Raw genomic sequence first — 14,665 nt, 5'->3', positions numbered from 1 at the left:
TAGTTGTTAGCGGAGGAAATTAAAACAGGAGGGGGGAAGTAGTCGTAGAGGAGAGGAGGCTGCACAAAAGCAAGCCGTGATATTATCTAATGCATGGGGACTTGAGCTAGTATTTCATACAGTGCTAGAACGTACAGGATAATAAATACTATGTTTAATGCCATTTCTGATTTTGTCTTTACAGATTTTTTGCCCAACTAAGCCTGCTCCCTCCCTCAGGGAAGAGAATTTTGGTTTTAGCATAGACCCTGTCACCTAAGAATTTTTTTTGCAGATTTATCAGTGTTGCCAGCTGTGACGTGGTTCGGTCACAGAGATCCCCTTGGGACTGTCACCTGATGTGCTGAATTTACCTCTGAGCCTGTTTTCCCTTCCAGCTTGGGACTCCAGAACCCTGCCTTGTTGAGCCAAACATGCTAGCCTGCTGCAACACAGACCCAGGGTCTGAACCACGCCCCCAAAGCTGCAGATTTTAACCAAAAACTGCTCAGCAGGTCACCTATCTCCAGCACCCAGACACCCAGTTCCCAATGGGATCCAAACCCCAAATAAATCTATTTTACTCTGTATAAAGCTTATACAGGGTAAACTCATAAATTGTCCACCCTCTAGAACAATGATAGAGAGATATGCACAGCTGTTTACTCCCCCAGGTATTAATCACTTACTCTGGGTTTATCAATAAACAAAAGTCATTTTATTAAGTATAAAAAGTAGGATTTAAGTGGTTTCAAGTAATAACAGACAGAACAAAGTACGTTACCAAGCAAAATAAAACAAAACACGCAAATCTAAGCCTAATACAGTTAAGAAACTGAATGCAGGTAAATCTCACCCTCAGAGATGTTCCAATAAGCTTCTTTCACAGACTAGACTCTTTCCTAGTCTGGGCCCAATCCTTTCCCCTGGTACAGACCTTGTTAGTTCCAGGAGGCATCTTAGGTGAAAAGCCAGGGCTTTCTCATGACTGGGACCTCTCTTTGTCCTGCTCCACCCCCTTTTATAGCTTTGGCCCAAGGCAGGAATCCTTTGTCTCGCTGGGTCTCCATGCCTCCTTCTAATGGGAAAGTTTAAGATGGATTCCAGTTCAGGTGACCTGATCACATGTCACTGTAAGACCTCATTCTTCAGACATGTACACAGGAAGGCTTGCAGGGAAATAAACCATTTACAACCAATTGTCCTAGTCAATGGGAGCCATCAAGATTCCAAACCACCATTAATGGCCCACACTTTGCATAATTACAATAGGATCTCAGAGTTATACTTCATATTCCTAGTTTCAGATACAAGAATGATACATTCATACAAATAGGATGAACACACTCAGTAGATTATAAGCTTTGTAATGATACCTTACAAGAGAGCTTTTGCATAAAGCATATTCCAGTTGCATCATATTCAAACTTATAAACATATTTTTATAAAGCATATGGAGTGCAACGTCACACCAACTTCTACCACTTTAATCAGAAGTTTTGCCCTCTAGCACTGAAAACTTTTAGCATGGAATTAAAAAACTGTAAACAGGAAGAAAACGGAAAAACAACAACAACAACAACAACAAAAACAACCATGAGGCATATGAAAGAGTGTTTTGCAATGATATTATGGGGTCTGATGGTTATCTATACCATTTCATGGACTTCTAGCATAATGTAAAGGATCGTGGTGCAATTCAATCCACTAAGGCCTGGTCAACACTACAGAGTTAGGTCGACGTAAGCCTCCTTTGTCAACCTAACTATGGAAAAAGAAAAGGAGGACTTGTGGCACCTTAGAGACTAACCAATTTATTTGAGCATGAGCTTTCGTGAGCTACAGCTCACTTCATCGGATGCATGCTGTGGAAACTGCAGAAGACATTATATACACAGAGACCATGAAACAAAACCTCCTCCCACCCCACTGTCCTGCTGGTAATAGCTTATCTAAAGTGATCATCAAGTTGGGCCATTTCCAGCACAAATCCAGGTTCTCTCACCCTCCGCCCCACCCCCCCACACAAACTCACTCTCCTGCTGGTAATAGCCCATCCAAAGTGATCACTCTCTTCACAATGTGTATGATAATCAAGGTGGGCCATTTCCTGCACAAATCCAGGTTCTCTCACTCCCTCACCCCCCTCCAAAAACCACACACACAAACTCACTCTCCTGCTGGTAATAGCTTATCCAAAGTGACCACTCTCCCTACAATGTGCATGATAATCAAGGTGGGCCATTTCCTGCACAAATCCAGGTTTTCTCACTCCCCCCACTCCCATACACACACAAACTCACTCTCCTGCTGGTAATAGCTCATCCGAAGTGACCACTCTTCCTACAATGTGCATGGTAATCAAGGTGGGCCATTTCCAGCACAAATCCAGGCTTTCTCACCCCCCCGCCCCCCGGAAACACACACACACACACAAACTCACTCTCCAGCAGGCATCCCACAATGCCCCACGCTGAGAGTACAATCATACAAGCATTCCTAGTGAGGATGCACACTGCCAACAAAGAGCAAACTGTAGACATGCACAAGCGATGTAATTACTGTGGTGGCTGTATACCGACATAAGGTAGGTTTACTTAATTTTGTAGTCGAAACATGCTCAAAGTCATTAAAATAAACTACATTCGTTGACACCCAGTTTTACAGGATACTGAAGCCCGGTCTAAAGTACAAACTTACATCGATATAACTACATTACTCAACAGTGTGAAAAATCCATACCTCTGAGCAACTTAGTTATACCAGCCTAACTCCTGGTGTGGACAATGCTATGCTGATGGGAGAGCGACGATGGATTAACTACTACGCTGATGGGAGAAGCTCTCCTGTCGGCGTAGTAGCATCTTCACTAAAGTGCTAGAGCGGAACAGCTGCACTGCTGCAGCTTTTTAAGTGTAGACCTGCCCCAAGCTTCCCCAGATAGGGCAGGAGGACAATGGATGTTTATTCTGTGTTAGCGGTGAAGAGTTGTTGTTAGCCAGTTCTTACAACTGAAGTCAAGTTTGGCCATCTGTGCAGGTCTGCCATGGTTTTCTCTCACGCTTCTAGTACTAGCAAGTGCTTTATGTGATCTATGTAGAAGAGTTTAATATGTTTCTTCATAGAATCGTAGAATATCAGGGTTGGAAGGGACCTCAGGAGGTCATCTGGTCCAACCTCCCGCTCAAAGCAGGACCAAGCCCCAACTAAATCACCCCAGCCAGGACTTTGTCAAGCTTGACCTTAAAAACTTCAAAGGAAGGAGATTCCACCACCTCCCTAGGTAACCCATTCCAGCACTTCACCACCCTCCTAGTGAAAAAGTTTTTCCTAATATCCAACCTAAACCTCCCTGACTGCAACTTGAGACCATTACTCCTCGTTCTGTCATCTGCTACCACTGAGAACAGTCTAGATCCATCCTCTTTGGAACCCGCTTTCAGGTAGTTGAAAGCAGCGATCAAACCCCCCTCATTCTTGTCTTCCGCAGACTAAACAATCCCAGTTCCCTCAGCCTCTCCTCATAAGTCATGTGTTCCAGTCCCCTAATCATTTTTGTTGTCCTCCGCTGGACTCTTTCCAATTTTTCCACATCCTTCTTGTAGTGTGGGGCCCAAAACTGGACACAGTACTCCAGATGAGGCCTCACCAATGTCAAATAGAGGGGAACAATCACGTCCCTCGATCTGCTGGCAATGCCCCTACTTATACATCGCAAAATGCCATTGGCCTTCTTGGCAACAAGGGCACACTGTAGACTCGTATCCCGCTTCTTGTCCACTGTAACCCCTAGGTCCTTTTCTGCAGAACTGCTGCCTAGCCATTCGGTCCCTAGTCTGTAGCGGTGCATTGGAGTCTTCCGTCCTAAGTGCAGGACTCTGCACTTGTCCTTGTTGAACCTCATCAGATTTCTTTTGGCCCAATCCTCTAATTTGTCTAGGTCACTCTGTATCCTATCCCTACCCTCCAGCGTATCTACCTCTCCTCCCAGTTTAGTGTCATCTGCAAACTTGCTGAGGGTGCAATCCACACCATCCTCCAGATCATTTATGAAGATATTGAACAAAACTGGCTCCAGGACCGACTCTTGGGGCACTCCACTTGATATTGGCTGTCAACTAGACATGGAGCCATTGATCACTACCCGTTGAGCCTGACAATCTAGCCAGCTTTCTATCCACCTTATAGTCCATTCATCCAGCCCATACTTCTTTAACTTGCTGGCAAGAATACTGTGAGAGACTGTCAAAAGCTTTGCTAAAGTCAAGGAATAACACGTCCACTACTTTCCCCTCATCCACAGAGCCAGTTATCTCGTCATAGAAGGCAATTAGATTAGTCAGGCATGACTTGCCCTTGGTGAATCCATGCTGACTGTTCCTGATTACTTTCCTCTCCTCAAAGTGCTTCAGAATTGATTCCTTGAGAACCTGCTCCATGATTTTTCCACGGACTGAGGTGAGGCTGACCGGCCTGTAGTTCCCCGGAGCATCCTCCTTCCCTTTTTTTAAAGATGGGCACTACATTAGCCTTTTTCCAGTCATCCAGGACCTCCCCCGATCACCATGACTTTTCAAAGATAATGGCCAGTGGCTCTGCAATCACATCCACCAACTCCTTTAGCACTGTCGGATGCAGCGCATCTGGCCCCACAGTCTTGTGCTCGTCCAGCTTTTCTAAAGAGTCCCGAACCACTTCTTTCTCCACAGAGGGCTGGTCACCTCCTCCCCATGCTGTGCTGCCCAGTGCAGCAGTCTGGGAGCTGACCTTGTTCGTGAAGACAGAGGCAAAAAAGCATTGAGTACATTAGCTTTTTCCACATCCTCTGTCACTAGGTTGCCTCCCCCATTCAGTAAGGGGCCCACACTTTCTTTGACTTTCTTCTTGTTGCTAACATACCTGAAGAAACCCTTCTTGTTACTCTTAACATCTCTTGCTAGCTGCAACTCCTTGTTTGGCCGTGTGATTTGGCCTTCCTGATTTCACTCCTGCATGCCTGAGCAGTATTTTTATACTCATCCCTGGTCATTTGTCCAATCTTCCAGGTCTTGTAAGCTTCTTTTTTGTGTTTAAGATCAGCAAGGATTTCACTGTTAAGCCAAGCTGGTCACCTGTTACTATTCTTTCTACACATCGGGATGGTTTGTCCCTGTAACCTCAATAGGGATTCTTTAAAATACAGCCATCTCTCCTGGACTCCTTTCCCCCTCATGTTGTTCTCCCAGGGGATCCTGCCCATCAGTTCCCTGAGGGAGTCAAAGCCTGCTTTTCTGAAGTCCAGGGTCCGTATTCTGTCTTCCTTGCACTGTCACCTCTTATTCCAAACACCTGCTATTTTGGTTGAAAGAAGCAATTTACTTTTTCAGTTTGTGCATAAGAACATAACATAAGAACCTAAGAATGGCCCTACTGGGTCAGACCAAGGTCCATCTAGCCCAGTATCCTGTCTTCCGACAGTGGCCAGTGCCAGGTGCCCCAGAAGGAATTAACAGAACAGGTAATCATCAAGTGATCCATCCCCTTTCGCTCATTCTCAGCTTCTGGCAAACAGAGGCTAGGGATGCCATTCCTGCCCATCCTGGCTAATAGCCATTGATGGACCTAGCCTCCATGAACATATCTAGTTCTTTTTTGAACCCTGTTACGATCTTGGCTTGGCAGCCCTTAGTCTGTCACTTTCACCATTTCTCCTGCAGGGACAGTTGTCCCTATTTGGGCTGGTCTTCACCCCAGCAAAAAACCCAGATGATAAGAGACAGTCACTACCTTCTTCTGAGGGACAGCTGAGGACAGGGGCACTGTGGGGCTAGTAAAGAAAAGTTTTTAAAAAATTATTAAGATTGGATTGCAAGTTGATTCCATCTAAGATTGGACAGCCTTAACACTAGCTTTCTGGCTCCCACCAGTGCTAAGATGGAAGAGTCTTTTAGAAGATCTAGATTAACGTGGTCTGCTGTAAGACAGTCTCCACTTCCATTTGGCAATTGTTCAACAATACTTTGATACCCAGGAAAGGTACATGTACAGTATGCATCTCAGTGCTATAAGTTACTGCATAGGGTCTTTTGCTAAGTGACAAGGCTATTCAGAGGCTGCTAGAGAGCACACCACAGAGGTGCAGCTGTTTTCAGAATGAAGTTAAATGTTATGTTGCAAAAGATTGGGGTATGAGGATTTATTTGTTAGAGTTCACCGTAGGGCTAAGCAAACATAACTTTGAGTATCTAGGCAAAAGTTTGAGGGGTACAGAAAGGCCAGATGGTACTTCATTCGGACATCTGCTACCGCAAGAGGTGAAATGAAGGGTAGGCAGGAAGAACGTATTAGATAGATCAGATTTATTGTCAGCAGGAAAGTCTCCTGCAAAGCCCGAGTAGTCAGATTTCAAGTCTTGATGTGGTTTGAGAAGATCAGACAGTCTCAGAAGAGAATCAGCTTTGCTTATTTTATTGAGTTGCTGGCTTGTAGCATGACAAGGTGCCGGGTTGTGAGTATCTAGCCTTTTGTTCCCACTTTAATTGTTGGTCAGTAGATTGGACTCATCCAGCCAAGGTTTGGTATTCTCCTTTTTCTTTACTTTATAGTTAAGGATTAACATTCATCATCACCTTCTTCCTCCCCATCTGCAGAATCCCACCCTCATAATCCTTCTCGAGAGCAGCCATGTCCTCCCTGCTTCGGAGAACTCCCCCTCCTCCATCTCCTCTCCCACATACCAATGCACACAGGCCCATTTCACATACATCAGCTCAAACCTGTGATCCAGCTGGACCAGGCTTCTGCAGTAGCCATGGCTGCATGGTTAAGGCACTCCATCTCACTCTGACGGACCACCTCCAGTTCATCCAGCTGCAAAATGGGTACCTGATCCATCAGGTTAGGGCAGTCAAATGCAGTTGGACGTGACGCTGGCCACACCACTCCCTTGTGTACAGTTGGCTATGAAACGGACGTGCCTACACTGTCAGCCCAATGAGCCATTGGCTGAGGGGAACTGTGATTATGGTAAAAGAACAAACATTTTATGTCTTCTTTAATTGTTGGTGAGTAGGTTGGACTCATCCAGCCAAGGTTTGGTATTCTCCTTTTTCTTTAGTTGGTGTTGGTCCTGCTTTGAGCAGGGGGTTGGACTAGATGACCTCCTGAGGTCCCTTCCAACCCTGATATTCTATGATTCTTCTGCCATGCTGAGCTCTGAGCTTTTGCCTTTGACAAGCCTCTTCCTGCCCTGAAGGTGTTTCAAAGGGATCCACAAATCCCTTTTGTTTCCTCTTTGCAATCAGATCCTAGGGGCTCTCACCTACTCCGATGAATTATGTACTGAAGTTTACAGCTCCACCTCTCCCCGCTCAGACCAACATATCTGTATGGATGTCTCAGACCTTGTTTGTAACCCATTCCCTTTTGCACCCTATGCCTTATTTCTCCACCTGGCTCCCTTCTCCCATTACTGAGAAGTTTTGAGCAGCTGTTGTCTTTCAGTGTGGGAAGCACCCTCGGTCTGTCACTATCCTTGGCAACTCCATTCTGTTTGCTTTCCCTCACGGCAGCTCCAGTGCCACATATTTTCTGTTCTGCTGCCTGATTCAGTCTAGTCAAGTTGGACTGCGGAACATCAAGATGCAGTGATTTGGTGCCCGGCTCTCCCTGCACCTTTGTCACTGACGTGGTTGTCTGGCCTATTGAATCAAGGGCAGCTACACGGTAGCTATGCCACTGACCATCTAAAATGAGGTTCAGCCATTTACATACTAGCTAATGTTTGTGTAAAACGTCTGAGAGTCTGGAGTGCTTTAGGGCATTGCAATAGTCCACTCTAGTCACCACATCAAAATCCAGTTAAAACTAACAATGCTCCGAGGACAAACTAAGGCCCTGTAACCAAACGCAAATTGAATTGTAAGCCCACAAGGTGCAGTGGCCCCTCCCAAAGTTGTTGGCAGCATCCTCCTTGTCACTGATGAACTGCTCAGGGTGGAGCAGCAAGCAATGGGTCCCGGTTCAAATCCCATCTGCAAAGTTGTAAATGCAATTTAATTATTCTAACCCAGAGATCCCGAACTGTGGCCCATGGACACAGTGCAGGGCTCTCCTTACTGTCAGCCATTACCTGGAGGTATTTGCAGCAGTGAAAAACTTGGATAAGAGCTTGGAGGCCTGTATAAGTATTTACAATGCTAACAGGTTTCAGAGTAACAGCTGTGTTAGTCTGTATTCGCAAAAAGAAAAGGAGGACTTGTGGCACCTTAGAGACTAACAAATTTATTTGAGCATAAGCTTTCGAGAGCTACAGCTCACTTCATCGGATGCATTCAGTGGAAAATACAGTGGGGAGATTTATATACATGGAGAACAATGGGTGTTACCATACACACTGTAACGAGAGTGATCAGGTAAGATGAGTTATTACCAGCAGGAGAGCAGGGCTGGGGGGGGGGGGGAGGGAAAGAAACTTTTTGTGGTGATAATCAAGGTGGGCCATTTCCAGCAGTTGACAAGAACGTCTGAGGAACAGTGGTGGGTGGAGGGGGGGAATAAACATGGGGAACTAGTTTTACTTTGTGTAATGACCCATCCACTCCCAGTCTCTATTCAAGCCTAAGTTAATTGTATCCAGTTTGCAAATTAATTCCAATTCAGCAGTTTCTTCTTGGAGTCTGTTTTTGAACTTTTTTTGTTAAAGAATTGCCACTTTTAGGTCTGTGATTGAGTGACCAGAGAGACTGAAGTGTTCTCCAACTGGTTTTTTAATGTTATAATTCTTGACGACTGATTTGTGTCCATTTATTATTTTATGTAGAGACTGTCTAGTTTGTTTGACCAATGTACATGGCAGAGGGGCATTTCTGTCACATGATGGCATATATCACATTGGTAGATGCACAGGTGAATGAGCCTCTGATAGTGTGGCTGATGTGATTAGGCCCTATGATGATGTTCCCTGAATAGATATGTGGGCACAGCTGGCAACGGGCTTTGTTGCAAGGATAGGTTCCTGGGTTAGTGGTTCTGTTGTGTGGTGTGTGGTTGCTGGTGAGTATTTGCTTCAGGTTGGGGGGCTGTCTGTAAGTAAGGACTGGCCTGTCTCCCAAGATCTGTGAGAGTGAAGGGTCATCCTTCAGGATAGGTTGTAGATCCTTGATGATGCGTTGGAGAGGTTTTAGTTGGGGGCTGAAGGTGATGGCTAGTGGCGTTCTGTTATTTTCTTTGTTGGGCCTGTCCTGTAGTAGGTGACATCACCTTCAGCCTCCTTGTGGTTACATAAGCAGCTGATCTTTAGCTTTAGGACTGTACAAACAAAAAGTAAAACTGCATTGGGTATATTATGTAGTTATAATATCGAACATCAGAATGACTACACATTTTGGTTAGGTATTTTGTAGAGGAAGTTATGCATGGCATGATGACTCATTTCAGTTTTCAATGTTACATAAACAAAAGTCAAAAGCATTTGATATATGAAAGCATAGGTGCCGACTTCCTCTGTTCCCGGAGGGTGCTCAAGCCCCCACTCCACCCCAGGCCCTGCCCCCGCTCCACCCCTTCATCCAAGCCCCCTTCCCACCTTCTCCTTACCCCTCCCCGCCCCCACTCTGCCCCCACCCCACCCCGCCCCTTCCCACCTCCACTCCTCTCCCTCCCCACCAGTGCCTCCTGCATGCTGCTGAACAGCTGATTGCGGCGGGCGGGAGAGGCTGGGAGGGAGGGGGAGGAACTGATCGGCGGGGCCCACTGGTGGGCTGTGGGAGGAGGGGAAGGAGCTGATCGCGGGGGGCTGCCGGCGGGTGTTGAGCACCCGCTATTTTTTTTCTGTGGGTGCTCCAGCCCTGCAGCACCCACAAAGTTGGTGACTATGTATGAAAGTGACAATACTGCAGAGCTGTAGGCTTGAATCATTAAGCAAACCAGAAGTAATCCGAGTTGCAGACTTACCTGTCCAGGTCCACTTGGTCGTGTAGCATTCTGTAGCAGAAGACCAGCTGTGATGGAGTGGATAGACTGAGCCCTGTTCCTCAGTTTTGAATGGAGGTATCCAAGTTTAAAGAGATTTGTTCTATGCTTGTTGGATACGGATGCAGTTATTTTCCCCAGTTCCCTGGCTTATGCCAGTATTTGCCAGCACCATGTCCTAAACTGTTTTTTTCTTGGGAAACTGCCAACCCTCACAGCGGAAGGAAATTGCTACCCAGGTCAGGGTGGGGGAAACATATTAGGACCATGTAGCACATCTTGGGGAGAAGAAAACCAAACACAGCAGAGAAGCTTGTTCAGTGGAAGAAGACAACGAGAAAAAAGTGGGATGGGACCAGCTGGCAGTGGGAAGGAGGATTAAACGGACTGCTCTTAACTCCATTTCTCCCCACATACTTGGTGTAGTTTTTTTAAATGGACCATTGTTATGACATTAGATACTGTAGTTTAAGATACTGTCCTATGAGTTTTCCATGTAACTAGTTGCTGTAGCGGTCACGAAGAACCTGCCTGACACTTAAGTGGGAGAGGAAGTGGTCCACCCAGTTGCAGTAGGGAAGGGAGCCATCAGAACCTCGGTCAACACGTGGACCACACTTCGGAAGAGGTTGAGTACCCCTGTTTTGAGCCATGTGACGAGTCTAAAAAGCTTGTTTTGTGCCTGGAGAAGGGTCTCCAACTGATGAATGACCCTGTTTACATGTGGCAGAACTGAGAGGGCAATTCTGCCCTGCCCCCCAGCCTGTCAGAAAGAGGATCAAACTATCCTGGCAGAGTTTCTGTAGAGACAGTTTTCTTACCAATGCCTGGTGGTCCCAGGTCTATGAACTGCGCTCTGGGCACGTGCTTTCCTGATCTGGTCTCACTGAAGAAGGTCCCAAAGGAAGAGTCACGTTGTTCAGTTGCTTTATTACTAGGAATGCTGCCATCTGGCTGGATCCCATGCTCTAGACAGTACTGTTCCCAACAAGCATTGCCCATCGGGACTCCAGCCTGGCCAATATGGACAGAAATACACTCCTTCTGGATAGGAGAAGGAAAGAGTGAGACATCCTCCACAATCTTGTCATTGTTTTAGTTTCCTGTATTTATCTCCTGGCACCCTTTCAACGGTGCCACAGTTTGTGGTTCACTTTTGGAGTAAGCAAGCCACCCTTCCTTGTGAAGATCTGCAGCACTGGCTGGAGTCAGATGTACCTTAGGGTTGATGTTATGCCAGTTTCCCCTATCCCATCCATACTCGCAGCTATGCCGTTGCAGGTCAGGCTTGAGGTATCACACCCAAGCAATTCTAGTCCTCATCCTTTTAAACCTAGGCTAAAACCAAGCAATCATGCAGTGCAATTATGTGGACCAGTGTTGAACCGGAAAGACACCACTTCTCATTTAACTGAGTATTTGAGCAAGAGCCTTGTCAATAATGCATGAAGAGCTCCTGACAAGGAAGCAAAGTCCATTTCTCCCACTTGGGCTCGTGTATATACTGTGAAGACATGCGCTCTCCAGCACCAACAACCGTTACTTGTGCAAACTTATTTTCCCCTGCTATCCTGGCTTTACTAGATCATGGAATTTTAATAAGCTTTTGGTATATCAGACCTTTAATCCAAGGCTCATAGACATTAAACTCATAACATGTATAAAGGTAGGTACAGCTATCCCTTTATAAGGGTCAGGAAGCAGGAACTAAAGAAGTTGTGACTTGCCCAAAGCCATCTATCAAGTCAGGGGTATAGTTACAAGTAGTACCTAGGATCCTTTATGCTGTGTGCCATTCTTCAGCCACTAGATCACTCTACCAGTCAGACAAGTGATGGAGTTACAGCTCTGAAGTGTTAGTAATTGTGTTAAGAGTATTATGCATATAACTTCAGACTTTGAGGTCTTAAAAGTGTCATTAATTACAGGCTTACAGTCACAGCATGCAGCCACTGCAGAGGTGTGTAAAAGAGGAAGGGTTTGACAGGGCTATGAAAGTTCCAAGTGGCATTATAAGGGGTCACCTAGTACAATTCCATAGGAAGGTTGCCAAAAAAGACAGTTTCACCCCATTTTCATATGCTTATAGCTTTCTTTAAAAAGAAAACTATTGTAGGTTGAGGTTTCCCCAAGGCTTGGTCTCTGTGCAAAGAGAAAGGATTTTGCTCAAAGGAGAACTTTCAGCCACTTGACTTCCTCAACTCAAAAGAAAAGTATTAAGAACCAAGCTGGCATGTAGAAGGACACGCTGCTCAATGAGGACTAGGTCCCTGGTCATTTATTAGAGGTTGGCTGGATTATACAGTTGACACGTGCATTCAAAATCAGCTTGTTTGAGCTTCAAGATCATATGCATTGTTAAGCACACAGTTTAAAACACTTGTCAGTAGGCACCTGTTGGCCTTCAGGATTCAAAGTGACCAATTCTGTAGAATTTATACACTTGGCAATGTTAGTAGTTTAAGAACTTACACTGCCTTCAAAGATTGCTATCTAGAGGATTCAAGACATCTTAGACCTTTATATTGTCATAAATTACATTAAAAAGAAAAGGAGTACTTCTGGCACCTTAGAGACTAACCAATTTATTTGAGTGTAAGCTTTCGTGAGCTACAGCTCACTTCATCGGATGCATCCGATGAAGTGAGCTGTAGCTCACAAAAGCTTATGCTCAAATAAATTGGTTGGTCTCTAAGGTGCCACAAGTACTCCTTTTCTTTTTGCGAATACAGACTAACACGGCTGCTACTCTGAAACCCATACATTACATTGACCAGGTTACCAAAGGTTGTGGTGGATTCTCCATCTCTGACAATTTTCTCAGAGATCTGCTCTAGGAATTATTTTGGGGACATTCTAGGGCCTGTGTTATACAGGAGGTCAGACTAGATGGTCCCATGGTCTCTTCTGGCTTTGGAATCTATGAATAAAGCTTTAAGCCATAAAGGCTCAGGTGATTGGAGTTCTTTTGTGACTAAGTATTTGAGGCCATTTAAAAAGCCCTCTTGTATTTTCATCTTTAAAAAAATACTTGCACTTATTTCTTAAGTATCTTTTCGAGATGAAAACTAGAATTGCACTAAAGCACCACTGTTAGTCATCAAGCTTTCGGCGATGGAAGAGTTAGGATTTAAAAGCCACAGTGGTAACTGCAACCTTTGTATCCAGCAGGGGGGTTCTCCCAGTCATCACAACCCCAATACTATCACCTGTCCTATCCCAATTACAGGGGTCCCCTCCCCTCGAGGGGTACCCTCAGTGTGAGGATATCAAGACATCATCTGGAAAGAGGGTCCCAACTAGGGAATCATTTCCCTCTGCTCCAGCTTGATGTTCTTCCCAGACTTTCATCCTCTCAACAGCACAGAGACTGCCAGAGTGGGTGTGGGACTTTACTGTGTACTGGAAAGTCTCTTCTATGTAACTCTGTCTCCCTTAGCTCCTCCAGTTCAGCCACTCTGGTCTCAAGAGCCCGTCCTTGGTCTCTGAGGGCCATGAACTGCTTGCACACACATGCCACCTGCCCACAAGGCAGGTAATCATACTCTGCAGTCAGTGCAATAAACTGGATAGCCCCCACTCTGCTGCTGGGCTTCTGCCTGCATTCTCTTTACTCTTGGTGCATGCATATGTGTGAGTGTACTTCTTGTAGGGGGGACATGGGGGGAGGGAAGATTGGCTACTGGCCTAAGTTTAAAGAATATTTGGTGTAGTGAGTGTATCTGGCCCTCTCAGCTTCCTCACAAAACTCACCTGTTTGCTGCTCCTGGTTGCTGGCTTCACAGGTTGCAGACCTCTCAGGACATCTGTAAAGAGGGTATGTGCAGCGCTGGGTGGGAGCTAGTGGTTGTCGTACATTTTAGCTACCATTGGCGTAGGGAAAGGTAGGAGACAGGTCCTAGTCCAAATTTAGACGGTTAGGAAAGATTAAAGCCCAGGACCTCCATGGTGGCACTCTCTGAAGGGCTTCCAGTTCCATGTGCAGGGCGAGTTAGACAGGCAGAACGGCAGGAGGATGCAAGTCTCAATGTGTGGATGAGAGAATTTAAGATTATTACAAACAAGGGAACCTTTGGGGGAAAAGAGGAGCCTCTACAGGAAGGATGGGCTCTGCCGAAACCAAAACGGAACCAAATTGCTAGCATGCAAAATGAAGGTCAGTGGAGTTTTTAAACCAAGAGCTGGGGAAACTGAGCAGCACACGTTTCAGACAGACGTAGCCCTTAGAGGACGATGTATTAAAAGGGGACGCTCTATATCTAGTAAACAACAGAGGATAGAAGTTGTTAAAGTACATGCAGGAACTGAAGAGAAACAGTCAAATGAAAAGAGTCCCACTCAGTTAGGGACATGAAGTTATGCCCGTCACATGAAGGCAGACAACCAAATATTGACAAGTTTTATAAGTGCTTGTATACAAATGCAAGAAGTCTAAATACCAAGATGGGTTAACTTGAGTGCCTGGTATTAAGTGAGGATACTGATATAACAGGCATCACAAAAACCTGGTGGAATGAGGATAATCAATGGGTCACAGTTGTGACATTACTGACATAACCTGTGACCATATAGATCATTGTTGCAACCACTGTTATATATTTGCAGCAAATATTGTACAAAGGTTGTCGTGTAAGGTGTCTATGGAAAGGTTATGATTTGCTGATTATGATTATGCCATCTGTATGGGTGTATCATTTTTGTAGTTGAAGTTATGAATATTGGCTATGTACTTGTA

This window comes from Lepidochelys kempii, chromosome 1 (genome assembly GCF_965140285.1).
Source record: "Lepidochelys kempii isolate rLepKem1 chromosome 1, rLepKem1.hap1, whole genome shotgun sequence".
NCBI classification, from domain to species: Eukaryota; Metazoa; Chordata; order Testudines; family Cheloniidae; genus Lepidochelys; species Lepidochelys kempii.
This window is presented reverse-complemented; position numbering follows the sequence as displayed.